Source organism: Carassius auratus, chromosome 10, assembly GCF_003368295.1.
Source record: "Carassius auratus strain Wakin chromosome 10, ASM336829v1, whole genome shotgun sequence".
NCBI classification, from domain to species: Eukaryota; Metazoa; Chordata; class Actinopteri; order Cypriniformes; family Cyprinidae; genus Carassius; species Carassius auratus.
Genome location: NC_039252.1, coordinates 5,938,166 through 5,953,025, shown reverse-complemented (window position 1 = coordinate 5,953,025; position 14,860 = coordinate 5,938,166). Strand labels below are relative to the sequence as shown.

General features: G+C 35.3%; 1 protein-coding gene across 3 annotated transcripts in view; it reads right to left on the bottom strand.

The window, feature by feature from the left end:
• The window catches only part of LOC113109665 (spermatid perinuclear RNA-binding protein-like), an 81,178-nt gene that overhangs the window by 46,528 nt on the left and 19,790 nt on the right, over nucleotides 1–14,860 (bottom strand). For all 3 annotated transcript variants that reach the window (XM_026273378.1, XM_026273379.1, XM_026273377.1), the window contains exon 2: nucleotides 8,335–8,403. The gene's annotated coding sequence lies outside the window, so the exon portion shown is untranslated. The remainder of the gene's footprint in view (nucleotides 1–8,334; nucleotides 8,404–14,860) is intronic.

The following is a 14,860-nucleotide window of genomic DNA, read 5'->3' as shown; positions in this document are numbered from 1 at the left end:
GTTCACGGCTCATACGCTCCCAATAAAGCGGCCTCATTAGACGCGGGGAATTTGTGCCAGACCTTGAGGATCAATGGCTGTAAAGAGCTCACCATACCACAGGAAGCAGAACAACTAAACATCGCTTTTCAGATTTTATTCCCACTTTGGTTTTCAGAGCCGTCTGCACTTATGAATGGATCTTGTAAAAAGATCATTGAGTTTGCATTTCCTGTCTGCCTTCATGTTCAGAATAAAATCCAAGCTTTCTGCACATTATATACTGAATAATGCCATCCTTTTGTTCTTTTTTAATAGCATGTGAAAGTGTTATTCTGTAGGGACCAGAGATATATTTAATATTAATTATATATATACAGAATGATTTAACTGTGAATACTCCAATTATTTTATCACACTTTTAATTTGGCAAAATTAACACCTAGGAGCATGTACTTTGGCTTTATTTTGGATGTGTCTATGAATCTTCAATTAATTTGTGTGAACTAGTTCAAACTGCATATTTTATATTTTCAATTATTTAAATCATTTTTCAATGTTAAAGAAATCTATACATGCCATTTTTGTGTATTAAAATGTTTCAGTACTAAAACTGATATTTCTGTAATTTACTATTGTTTTCAAAGCAATGCCAAAGAAAATGCGCCAACAAAAACATGTTAAATATATTAAATGTTGTGTCAAGCGCTGGTAGTACACTTTTACAAACGTAAGCTCATTCTTAGTTATGGAGGTGTGCAGCTCCTGGGAGGTTCAGTGACAGTGTGAATGGAAAACAGATATGGGGCTTAAGAGCTCCGTGTGTGTGTGTGTGTGTGTGTGTAGCGTGTCGAGAGAGCAGTGTGTGTGTGTGGAGGTGAAAATCAGCTTGTCTCAGCAAAGTGCTGAATTCCTAGCAGAGTTCAGCGGCCCCGGGGCCATCAGACACAGCACCAGAGAAGCAGGAGGATGTGTTCATCCGTGTGTAAGCTGCAGTTTTGACCCCTGACCCCATTTCCAGTGCACACCACTCTCCTCTTTACATATTCATCGCCTTGCATCCTGTGTTTTAACCCCATCGATTAATCAGTGACTGCATCAACGTGCTCGGAGACGAATGTGACCGATGGGTGGCTGTGTTGATCAGACACTTCCATGTGTCCATGTGTGCAGCAGGACGACACCTTCCAGATTTCTCTGCTATTTTAGCTTGATGCAATGTTCAATTTCATGAGGTTTTTCATTCAAAACATCACATCAGTGGAATTCAATTACACACCAATTAGAGAATGCATATTGTTTCTTTTCTTTTCTTTTCTATTCTTTTAAGTATAATTTTAAGAAATGGCTTCTTCATAATCAACAATTATTTTATTTACTTTTTTTCTGTCATTTGTTTTTAATTTTTGGTTCTATTTTGTTGTTATTGTTCTTCTGTGTTGTTTATTTTCTTTTCTCCAGTTTTTACACCTGCTGTAATAACATCTGGCAAAGGGACTACCAATGAAAACATGCCTTCGGGCTAATTTGGGTACATTTACCCTCATGAATGTGGATTAATGTACTTTTTAAAAAATAAATAAATATACACGTTAAATAAATGAATAAATAAATGTACATTGTCCCTTTTTTAAATAATTGTTAATAAATTAATCAATGTATGTGACATTTGAATGAATTGATTTATTTATAAAATGTATTTTTTCCCTATTAAATGGTATTTTTTTTCATTTAATGTTTATTTTAATTATTTCATTTTTGTTTACTTCCATAGTTTCTCACTGTTTTTAATTCCATTTAGAATTATTTAATATTTTAATATTTGTTTATTTATTGTGCTATAAAACATTAATATCAAATATAAAAATTTTCTTCATTTTTTAATTATTTAGTTTGTTTTCTTCATTAGTTTTGTATGGCCCTTATCGTATTTCTATTTATTTGTTTGTTTGTTTGTTTAATTCATCATTTATTGATTAATTTATTTATTCATTCATTCATGTTTATTACTACTGGCCAAGCTGGTACACAAATACACCAATATTCTTTTCCCATTTAAAATCATTTATCAGCATTTTTTTATTTTAGATATTTAATTCAATATTTTTATATTCATTATTAATTTTTTCTGTTCTTGCTGGCCTGACTAAATGAATGTGAATTTGTGTTACACCGAAAAGCACCAGTTTGAACTGTAATTATAAGATACTAACACAAAGAAAAAAAAAGACAGAAAGAAAGGAGGAAAAGGGAGAGAGATTGCAAGTCAAGATGGGCTAAAAAAAAAAAAAAAAAAGTGAGGCTCTGTGCTGGCTCATCCCGCGGGAACTGTCGTCATGGCTACATCCTTCCAGCAGCAACTCCCGGATTCCCAGAGAGAGAGAGAGAGTGATGAATGCAAGACAGGAGCAGCGACAGAGAGAGAGAGAGAGAAAGACAGACGGAGCAGCTCTTATTGCAGACTGAGATGCTAGATTACAGACTGCTGACACAACAACACAGTTTAAAAGACTATTTGAAACCACTTTGCATTGAATCCAACTTCCTTAATGCCATGCACTTGGTTTTGGTGTTGCATCTCGCTGTATAGTGTATACAAATAGTTCTAGTCAATTTTCTATAGATACAGTTGTGCATAAGCTAAAGCATGCATCTGTGGAGTACGAGTGTTTATCTGTATTCATCAGCCGCGGTCGCGGACTCCTCAGTCCCAGCGGCAGACAGAGTTTTAATCAGAAATTCAAGCAGCTCTCTCACTCTCATGTTTATGTCTTCCACTGAACAGCCCTTTCAAGACAGACCTATTCAGCCCCGTCCACAACACATCTGAAAATGATGAAAACAGATATGAGGCGAGAATCACAAAGCCTGGCAGAGAAGAAAGACTACACAAAGAAACACAGTAGAGCAAACTCCTTCACAGGAAATCATAAAGAAAGAGAGAGGCTCTAAGGAATTGATGTCAAACGTCAGATGGCCATTTCTGATTAGATACAGATTTGAGAAAACGTCACCAAAATAAGGATACTGTGAAACTGGAAAATACTTTATATGAATAATATACTACAGTATCCTACTGCACATATAAGTCAAATTAAAGGTCTCGTTCTTCGTGATCCCATGTTTTAAACTTTAGTTAGTTGGTAATGTTGTTGTTAGAATATAAATAATATCTGTAAAATTCTAAAGCTCAAAGTTCAATGCCAAGCGAGATATTTTATTTAACAAATCGCCTACACGATCGACCCGTTTGGACTACACCCCTCTAGTTCCTGCAGTAATAACGTCACTAAAACAGTTTTTTGACTAATCTCCGCTCACATCAATACACACAAAAGGGGGGCGTGGTCTTGTTGCGCTCCGACGGAGAACAGGAAGAGTTGCGTTTGTGTTCGACATGTCGTCGAAACGCTGTTATTTTCATCTTGGAGTCCAATCATCTTTGTTTGGGCTTCCCAGGGACGCTGTACTTTGAGATCAATGGTTACAATTTATGTTTAACTCTGTTCCCGAAAATTATAATCCACATGTAAAACTATGTGCAGCACATTTTGCTGAGGACAGCTTCCTCAATCTCAATCAGTGTAATACTGGATTCGCACAAAGATTATTCTTGAAAGAGGGAGCAGTTCCCTCTTTGTCTGGAGAAGGCGTTGTTTATGGACCACAACTGGTAAGTGTATTTTATTATTCAAGTTGGTGCATTTAACAGTTTCTGTAACTTATTACAAAAAGGGTACTGCTGTCTAGCTTTGTTAACTAGATGGTAAGCCTGTGCAAAAAAACGAATGTGATTTTCATGCGCATCTCGTCAGTAAAAACGCTCCTGTCATTATAAGTACATCTCCAGCAAGTGTGTTCTAGCCCAATCGCACGTTTCCAGGAGGTCAGCCTGCTCTCAGCTTGTGTCGAATCACAACACAGGAACCGCTGGCCCAATCAGAACCCGTTACGTATTTCTGAAGGAGGCACTTCATAGAGCAAGGAAGTCATCAGCCCGTTTTTATGACAGTGAAAGCAGCGGTATACAGATAGGGGAATTGTGTGAAAAATACTGTGTTCAAACGTGACCTTTAATACTAACATAAGGTACTTCAACACTTGATCATTACCTAAAGTATAAAGTAGGATCCCTGTTATATTGTGACAAAAAACTAGGAAAAAAACTAAAACATTACATGTTATTTTTTTTTTACAATAAACAAAAAAGTCTTGTTTAATATTATTATTATTATTATTATTATTATTATTATATTGCTTAAATAATAATAATAAAACTGAACTGTAAAGTATAATTGTTTTATTTCTATATTAAAAGTAATTTTTAACACTATTTGTTCAATTATTTCGGTTTTAAATGTAAAATTTTAATATTGTAATAAAAATACATTACCATTTAGTTATATTATTGCGCCAACTATATTGACTTTTTTAAATAATAATAATAATAATAAAATACAAATTAATGTATAATTATTTTCTTGCTATATTAACATTTGTTTAAAAATACAAATGTTTTTTATTTTGTTCATTTTGTTAAATTTTTTTAATTTGGTATAGTAATACAAAAATACATTAGCTTTGTTATATTATTACTACAACTACTACCACTGTCAGTGTTTTTCACTGTTTTCCTTATTTGGTCTTTCCTGTTCCGGTCCTCGTTGTGTTAATTCGTTTCCAGCTGTGTTTGATTAATTAGTTCATTTGCTCCCAGGTGTGTCCCATTGTTGTCTGTGTATTTATAGTGTGTTCTGCCCCTTGTTTCCTGTCCACTTTTAAATGTCATCCCTGATGTTCCTGTGTTCGGTATCTCCTTGTTTCCTGAATAAACATCAGGTTCTAAACGTTATCCCGCGCCTCCTTTTTCCAGCGTATTGTGACAATTACTACAATGTAATAATAACATCATTTTTTTAAATAATAATACTTTTAATTATTTTAGTTTTATTATTTATATTGTAGCAATAAAATAATACAATACATTACGGTTTCGTTTATTACTACTACTACTACTAGACTTTAATAACAATAATATAATAATAATAATCTGTAACAGAAATAAAGATCTTCAAGGAGTTTAGTTAACTTAATTTGTCAAAGTGTTAATGAATATTTAAACTGATGACAAAGTGTGTGGGGAATAAACCCAACATAAGTCTGTCACTAATGCAGGACTAACAATTAACACTGAAATGTAAGATGTAGTGAAAGCGCAGATATAGAAGCGCGTGCTGCCAAAGTCATTGGATTCTCAAGGACACTGCGGCGAAAAAGAGTGTGTGTGTGTGTGTGTGTGTGTTTGATGGAGAGAGACGAGCACGCAGGAATATGAGAGGCAGCCTGGGAATACACTCACAAGGATTGGCAACACCGTGAGCATGTGTGAGCGTGTGTGAGCATGTGTCAGTGTGTGTGTGAGCATTTGTGCCAGCGTGTGTGTGTGCTCTTGTTTTTGTGACATATCAGGACACAACTCTGTATAATGACATGGGTATGACACAGGTATTACAAGTAGAGGGTGACTTATGAGGACATAACCCATGTCCCCATTTTTCAAAACCCTTATAAATCATACAGAATGAGTTTTTTTGAGAAAGTAAAAATGCACAAAGTTTCCTGTGAGGGTTAGGGTTGGTGAAGGCCGACAAAATACACAGTTTGTACAGTATAAAAACCATTACGCCTATGGGATGAACCCACTTTTCACAAAAACAAACGTGTGTGAGTGTGGTACTGAGGGCATCTGCTCCACCGAGCATCCTGGGGGAAGTATAGTGATGACGGCAGACTGTGGGCAGGAGAATCACGTTAATTGCTAACGAATCGAGGGTTACAAGACAGAAAAGTAAAGCGGATTCAAGCAGACACAAGTTGTTAGTCTTCGCAACTTACACTTGTAGTTCAAACCAGCAGAGACTGATTAGCCACCATTTCAGAGTGTGTTGGTCTGTAGAACAGTGACACACTCCATTACCTAAGTCCAGTCTCCACATCCACTCCAGCACAGAGCCGGGACCAACAGAATCAACACAATGTTTGATTGGTACATTTCTGCCCAGGCCAAGACGAGATCAATGCCATCCACAAGCATTACTTCGTTATTTTTTGCTCAAGGCCCTTCACTTCACAATCACAACTTAGTAGGTGTGATAAATTGGCCTTTCCTGTGTCAGTGGACGCCTGAGAATGAGCCGTCCCTGCGCAGACAGAGAGGTGTGTGATTACTTCGCCAGCTCTCTCTACTGATTCAGCTGTAGATCATGAGCGATGCTGAGACTCACATCTGTAACAATCTGAGATCGTCCTGAAAACTGTTCTGGGAGTAACACAATCTGGTAGCGCTGCCTGCAAGACTGTGATTACACAACAACATGACTACATTCTGAGAATAAATACAAACAAAAATAAGAAAATAAAACATTAAATGATGATGATGATGATGATGATTGTAAAAATAAAGTACTACAAACAAAATAAATAGAAAAATTTTTTTTAGTGCTGGGCAACGATCATGTATTTTTTAAAATCACGATTAAATCGCATTATTGTCTGCGATTAATCGCATTATGCACAAAACAATTAATGCAATCAAAAGTAGTGTATTGTGCACTTTTTTTCATTTAAAAGTAGGCCTACTGCTATATAAACATCTGTAATAACATTTCGTTTGCAAACGCTTTCATAAAGAGCTTTTAACAGCAGTATTCCTTTTACATAGTAGCCGTTAAATATTTATTGCAACCTAAATCTCAACTTATAACAATGTAACTAAATAAATATAAAATATATTTAAAAAGAAAAAATATATAACTATAAAACAAGCTATTTGTCACTGCCAGGACAGTAATGTTTTTATAGACCATATTTTATATTTTGTTATAAGTTATGCTTGGAGTCCAGAGCCTCGATCAGAACACTATAACAGACATCTTCCTGATAGAGACCTGCACGATGGAGGAGGAGGGCAAGAGCGCGCTTCAGTTATATATAGATCAGTGAGCACGAGCGCTAACCACACTGGAGCGCAGATCGTCTGATACGTGCTGCATGATTGTGTGAATATTTCTGAGCGGCAAAAGCGATAGACGTGTAAACCAATATATTGTGAGAGGGACGTGTGTTACCGCGTACCATACAACTCAAAATAATAAACCACAAAGTTAACAAAATGATGCACGCCACTGTGTTGAGCGAAGTCATGATAAAGTCATGATTACAAGCTCATTGCATTCTTTTCTGTTAAAAATAACAGTGGTTTGGGAATGTTGATGCTTAGCATAAATAATTTGATCGGGAGCATCCCCTCCTGTGACCCATGATTTGTCTGTATGTTTATGTGAGCAACAGATGTTCATTTTAATAAAAAACTGTATTAACATGTGATAAAATAATTGTCTGCGTTAACCAGTTACTGCGTTAACACGATAATAACAGGTTAACTTGCCCAGCCCTACTATTTGTACTATTATTACACTGCAAAAAATGTGATTATTAATAATAATAATAATAATAATAATAACAACAACAACATAAAATCACTAATATTAAACAAAATTCAAAAATTATTTTAATATTTTACTGCAAAATAAAATTGTGCATTTAAGAAAAAATAACTATTATTATCATTGCTAAATACAAATAAAAATTGCTACAAACAAAAATTACTATTTTATTACAAAATCAAATTATACACAAGAAAAAAAGCCTATTATTATTATTATTATTACTAAAAAGAACTACAAATATTACTAGTGTAATATTTCACTGTAAAAATATATAATTTTGATACAATAAAACAAATATTAAACATCAATGAGATCCAAAAAATAGCATTGGTCTCCATTTACTTTCACTGTACTGACAAAAACAGTGAGACATTTTCTTTTTCCTCGAATCTTTCTTCAGTGAACTATCCCATTAAGCAAAGAGAAGGCTCAAACTGGTTCTCAGGAGTAAACAGTTCTCATTTAACTAAACATCTCCAAAGAGGTACATGGAGACAAGCATGCAAACTTTGTCCAATTGCATCCCAACTTCCATTTGGATTGTAAATGGTGTAAAACCTGGCATTTCCCACTAACACGGTTCGGTTTCATCAACAAACACCAGCGGCTGTGAGGGCCAGGACATTCTGACAAACTAAGACTCAACACTTGAACCGTGTCCAGACCACCCTGTACTAATTATTCCCAAAATAAGCAGTGGGGGAAGAGTTTCTGTGCTCCACACCCATAAAGCATGTCCTCCAAATAAACCTGAGCGAGCAGATCTGAGAATGATGCGCTGGTCCAGAGGAATGCTGACCCAATCAGGACGGCTAGTTCCAGAGGTCAAGAGAGAGGGGTCACGTACCGTCAGCGCTCACGTCCCGCTCCTGTCCAGACCTTCTCACAGAGCACAGACTCACTGTTGTTTCTGGACCTGGAGAAAGAAAGAGAATTTATTCAACCCTTACTGAAGAAGAAGAACACAAACACAGACAAGACACAAAAGTGCTGTATTCGTGAAAATCTTTAAAATACATCGTCACAAATATTGATGGCTATCTCCACATTATAGGTCACAAATAATAAACAGGTACTTCTGTTAGAAGTAGCCTAATTTAAAAGACACACACACACACAAATATACTTTTTCACAAACGATCTTTTAAATAAGTTGCTATATGTATATGATTATTTGAAATAGTTTATTTTATTAATATATATTATAATAACACATTTTTTTAATATATACATTGTTAAATTGAATACATTATACATATATAATATATATATATATATACACTTTTTTTTATAAATGTTTAATAAAAAAAAGTGTATATATATATTATATATGTATAATGTATTCAATTTAACAGTGTATTTATCAAGGAATCCAAAACTTTCAGTCTTTTCAAAAATAAAAATAAAATAAATAAGTAAAAAACAACCGTTTTCAACTTTAATAATTAATGATTAACACATCAGAACGATTTCTGAAGGATCATGTGACACTGAGGACTGGAGTGATGATGCTGAAAATCAGGAAAAAATTACATTGTTTTTAATTGTAAAAGTATGTATTATTATAAATACTTTATTAAAAATGTAAATAAAAATATATCTAAATTATTATAAATAAATGCAGCCGTGAGAAGCATAAGAGACTTTCAAAAACATTAAATATTACTGATCTCAAACACTTGAGTGGCACACTGTGCATTCATTTATGAGTGTCTGTGCAACAGTATTAAATGTTTTCTTAGTTTTAATGTATGCTACTAAGCCACATGTCACAGCACAAAGCAGTATCACACGATCTTATCCAGTTGAGGCTCTGGGCTGTGGTCTGTGTGAGAGTTAACAGCAGTGACAGTTTGGCTGCACAAGGTGGGCTGCTTTTCTCCATCATCTCAGCGCTCTGTGAATCACACTGATACATCTACATCCTCAACGGACTCCGGTGGGAAAACAACAACACCGCGCTCGCTTTATCTCTCAGAGAGAGAGAGAGAGAGAGAGAACTCCAGATAACAGGCGCAGTTCAGCATCATGCACCAGTTTACCGATGATCACTCAACTCCACGGCTGCGGGGGAGGAAATGACACGACCTCCCAGCTCTGTAAACAAGAGCCGCAGCCGTCATCATCAAATCACCATCCAGTGTTGCTGGTCACAGGGTAAATCCATTTCCACTGCTGCGCTGTGATCCACATTTAGAGATGGAAGAACAGAAAAGCAAGAAAAGCGAGGTCCCTAACATGCTGCTAGTGCCGTCACCAGAAGCAAACGCACCTCAACCAGCAATCATTTCTCAATTAAATCACGTGATGCAGAGAGCTGATGTGTCTAACGAGAGCACACAACATACGGCCTCTGGCATTATAATAAAACAGAATCCAACACTCTGCTGCTTTTATTCTCTAATCTTATCAAATCTCACAGCAGCTGCCTGTGTTTTATTCACGGAAACCTCCATCTTCTATGAATACAAATGAAAGCTATAGTGCTGTCATGATCAAGACATTTACAGTTTTCAATTTAACTATATATATATATAATTCCAAATACGTATTCTATTTTATCTCCAAATTGTATTTTATACAGCATTTCATTTTTCTGGACTCTGTTGTAATGGTTAAATTAAATTATTATTTATTATTCAAAAAGCTTGTCTAATTAATTTAAGTTCACATCAATTTATTACAAGTTTAACAAAAAAAAAAAAAAAAAAATTCTCTTTTTTCGGTTTAAATTTTATGGATTCCATTTCAGTGATTTAATTATATTAAGAAGAAACTAAATTCATATAGAATTTAAAAGAAATGAAATAAATGTTTTCCTTTGAGGCTTTGAAAAATATTCCAGAGGGTCAGATAAAGACACTCATTTAAGTGTGAAACAGCAACATGTGACTAGAATTTAAAGTGCACAGTTATCACAGTCGAACAGCTGAGTTAAGGCAATTATGTAATAATCTCTGGTCTGATGGACGCGGTCAGTGAGCAGTTCCTGACAATGCATGAGGAAAGCAGCTCTAGGTCATACAGATCTACCATTTATTAGTCCTGGAAGCACAATAGATGAAAACAATCACTGTTAATCACCAGCTCTTTCCCTCCAATTCCAAAATGATAATTCAGTCTTTAGTGGGCACTCAACCGCTGCGTCTGAGCACTCCTGAAACTGACCATGTGCTTCATGCTCCACCTCCGTCGATGGACATCTTGCCAAGACTGAGCTGTTCAGTATCACTGCAGCACGCCTGATTGTGTGAGGAGAAATAATGCGCTGAAAACTCTTTCTGCTGGGAGACGGGTAACAATGGGCCATCTCTAATCTTTCCAGCTGAAATATTAATCTGCCATATCTGCGTTCATGAGCCATACAGCAACTTTGTATCCCTGGACAGAAAAGGAGGAGTATTTAGGTCACAAAGTTAAGAGTGGGAATAAAAAAAGCCGGGGAAATTAGGAAGCAAGGAGAAGAGAAAACTAAAAACAAGGAATGGAATGAAGGAATAACCCAAAAATAAGGAAACAAAAGAGACAAAAAAGGAACAAGAAAGAAAGAAGCCAAAAATGTATGAATAAAAAACATTTAATAAAAGCAAAAATACAAAAGGGGCATAAAGAAACTGAAGCAAAGACAGGACAATGCATGAAAAAGAAAGAAAAAATACATTATGAAGAACATGAAAGAGGGACGAGACGAGAAAAGAAAGAAAAAATACATTATGAAGAACATGAAAGAGGGACGAGACGAGAAAAGAAAGAAAAATACATTATGAAGAACATGAAAGAGGGACGAGACGAGAAAAGAAAGAAAAAATAAATTATGAAGAACATGAAAGAGGGACGAGACGAGAAAAGAAAAAGAAAAGAAAAGGAAAAATTAAAGACATTATGAAGAACATCAAAGAGGGATGGGATGGGACAGGACGAAGCGAGAAAAGAAAAGGTAAAGAAATGAAAGGAAAGGAAAGGAAGAAACAAGAGACAGAAAAACAAGCAACAGGAAGAAAGGGTGAATAATCGGAATGAAAAGAAGCATAAAATGCAAATATAGTAAGAAAGAAAGAAACAAAGGAAACATAACAGACAGAGATTAAGAAAAAAGGTAAAGATGTAAGTACATGAAGGAAGCATAACAAACAGAAAAAGTAGGAAAGGAGGAAGAAAGGGAAAGGGTTAATAAGAGGAATGAAAGAAAGCAAAAGGAAAAAAGAGGGAAGGAAGCATCACAAAAAATTAAGAAGAGAAAAAAGGTCAGAAATGAAACTTTGGTTCATTTTACAGCTGGACTTCAACAGCATCAGAAGACCTACTGAGACACGAGAAACACAAGTAAACAGCGTTTATGACTAAATACCGTGAAGATATATGGAAGCACCACACGGTTGGTTGTTCTGGAAGACTGTATCGATGTGTTTCAACAACAAGTCCTAGTGCTACATTGATCAAGCTGCACTAAAATAGAGGCATTAGCAGAAGTGTGATCAATGCGCAGAGCCTTAATTCAGACATCAATAATCACACTCTTACGTGAGCTGCTATCATACAAAGTGCTGCTCACTCAATTATCCAGCAAAGCAAATGTGGAGACAGAAGTGAATAATGGCTCCTCATGAAGATGAAGGCCATGGCAATTTATTTCAAATGCTTTCTGTCAAGATTACAAACTAATCAAGCTTAAAAGAAAAACATAGAAAAAGAAATTAATAACAAAAAACTCTTCCTTGTCACTCCATGAATAAATACATACTGTCAGCATGCTACATTTCCGTCTAAATTCATTTGAAAATACTATACTAATACTGAAAATACTTAATACTAATAAAAATGTAAATATAAAAATAAATACAGAGTTTTAGAAACAATTTAATCATAAAAATTAAATTCAAGGAAGAAAGAGGAAAAGCAAAAAAAGCAGCAAGAAAGGAAGGAAGAAAAAGCATATAAGACATAAAAAAATAACTCCAGACATTTTTGCTTGCCACATTTGATGAATAATTCTGTGGAAAAACTACTAAATAAATTATTTATTTTGCTTATTATTACTTATTATTAGCAATAACTGGAATAATCTGGCGATACGATACGCATCACGATACATGGGTTGTTTTACGATACATTGCTATACTGCAAGGGGATATATATTGGGGTATTTCTTATCTTAGGAATAGGACATATTTTAAGAACACTCCACCCTATGCAAACCTTACCTTAGCAAAAAATAAATAAAATATGTTTAACCAGAACAAAATGGGATCTGCATTTGCCATAATCAGTCCCTGCAACATTTAACATTATTGAAGCACTATTTGTGCAATCCGAGTAAAGGGGCATACATATATTTGACCCTGCTTTTAAGGTTAACAGTTAAAGGTTACACCTGTGACATACAATGTCATAACATTTTGATCTGAACAATAAATTACATCTGCTTAATATATAAAAAATAAAGTTTGTGAAGGATTCCTAAAGAAAACAAAACAATTGTAAAGCAATAAATACAGATGTTGAACATTCTCAGAAGCTTTCAACTTCATAAGAGTTTGTATTTATGTTCTGCGCCGAATTACTGAGGCCACGACGTGAGCATCGCCCCAGCTGCACAAAACGCCCCCACCACGAGAGAAAGCCGCAGCCGTGCAGCGTCCCGCTCGAAGGCTCTTCACACGGGACGTGGCTGAACCGAGGTGCCACCCATGCCGTGGTCTAAGGGTGAACGTTACCACAAAAACCCAAATGATGCCACACTTCAGCTTTGTACACCAAAATGGGAACTGGAACAATTCTTTCATCCTCCATTACTGGCAGCGAGTGGACTATTTATTAACGCTAACGATAGTGGCGTACCCTAATGCTAGTATTTCCTGTCACTGTTTAAGCTCAGAGATGAATGCTGCCATCTAGCAGTCGGGATATAAACCCAAAACAAAACAACTGCCATTAATCTTTTATGATTTAGTTTTATAAAAATATTTTAAATATTAATATTCCATTTTTGAGAATCGACACAGTATCGCCAAACAAATTATTGCGATGCGATACATGTGACGATATTTTCTTACACCCCTAAAAACTATTTGTAATTTATTTTATAAATAACAAATAAGTGCAGATTCCCTTCTAAACGAAATAAACACTTAATTACTAATGAAATATAAAAATAATAAAATAAAATCTTACATTTTAATTAAAAAAAATCCTAATTTTTTTTTTTAAAGTAGAAAGTATAAAGAGACAGCAAAATGCTTCAAAGAGAAAGAAAAAAATTAAGGAAAAGGAAGCAGAGAAGGCACATTTTTGCTTGTCGTGCTTTATGAATAACTATACAAAACCACAAATCAACAAATATTTGGGTTTGTTATAAACTGTTATGTATATAAATATTCATTTTATAAACTATAAACAAAATTTAATCTAAAATATCTCTTAATACTAAAGTAACTAATTTTTTAATATATATATTTATTTTTATAATACATTACAGATTCATATATTGAGTTTTTAACATAAGGACTTCTTTTTTGGACAAGCACCCTGTCCTGGATGCAGAACAGATTCAGAAATCCAATCATGTTTCCAAATAAAGTTTTGATAATAAATAATCTCTGAAGGTATGAAAGCGATGCCAACATCTCCAGCACTCTGCTCAAAACGAGGTCTATATTTGTCACAATGAGGAGTGTTATTCCCGCGTCTATCTCCACACATGTGCGACGAGCCAAGTGGGATCGTCAGTAAAGAGGAGCGTGTGGTGATGATGGAAAGAGAAATTCAATTAGCGCTCTCAGACAACGTCTCCCACACAGCTCTCCGCTCTCAATGCTGGAGAAAAGGTCGCTTTCCAGATGAGAATAGCTCCAACTGTTAGATACATGTCAAGCAGACGCCATCTTTGCTAGAGATTGTGATTGGTAAAGGACGATGTAATCTACAGACGCCTCCTTGAGCTCCGCGATCAGATATCATAGAAACGGCATCTTCTGTCATTGAGCCATAAAGCCTATAATTATAAAACGGCACGGACGGAAAATATAAACTACAGTCCTCTGAAGATTCTCTGGCTCACAACTGCTTTTTCAAGACAAACTTGCTCCTTGTCAGATAACGCTCTTCCTGAAAAAAGGCCAACGCCCTTCTGAACGTGTTGTGTCAGAGCTTTGTATGAAAAATGGAAACTTCATCATTCTCAAGGATGAGTTTCAATTGACAAAGCAGTCTGACTGCTTCTTACTTAGGATATCAAGAAGAATCTGCAGGCCAAACCCTAATTCTCTGTTGTCAGCAGCTATAAAGGTCAGGGACGGCATTATTATGAAGTACCAGTGGCCTTCAGCTTTCAGCAAATGCTGTCCCTTCAGCATTATTTAACATGTTTTATAGAG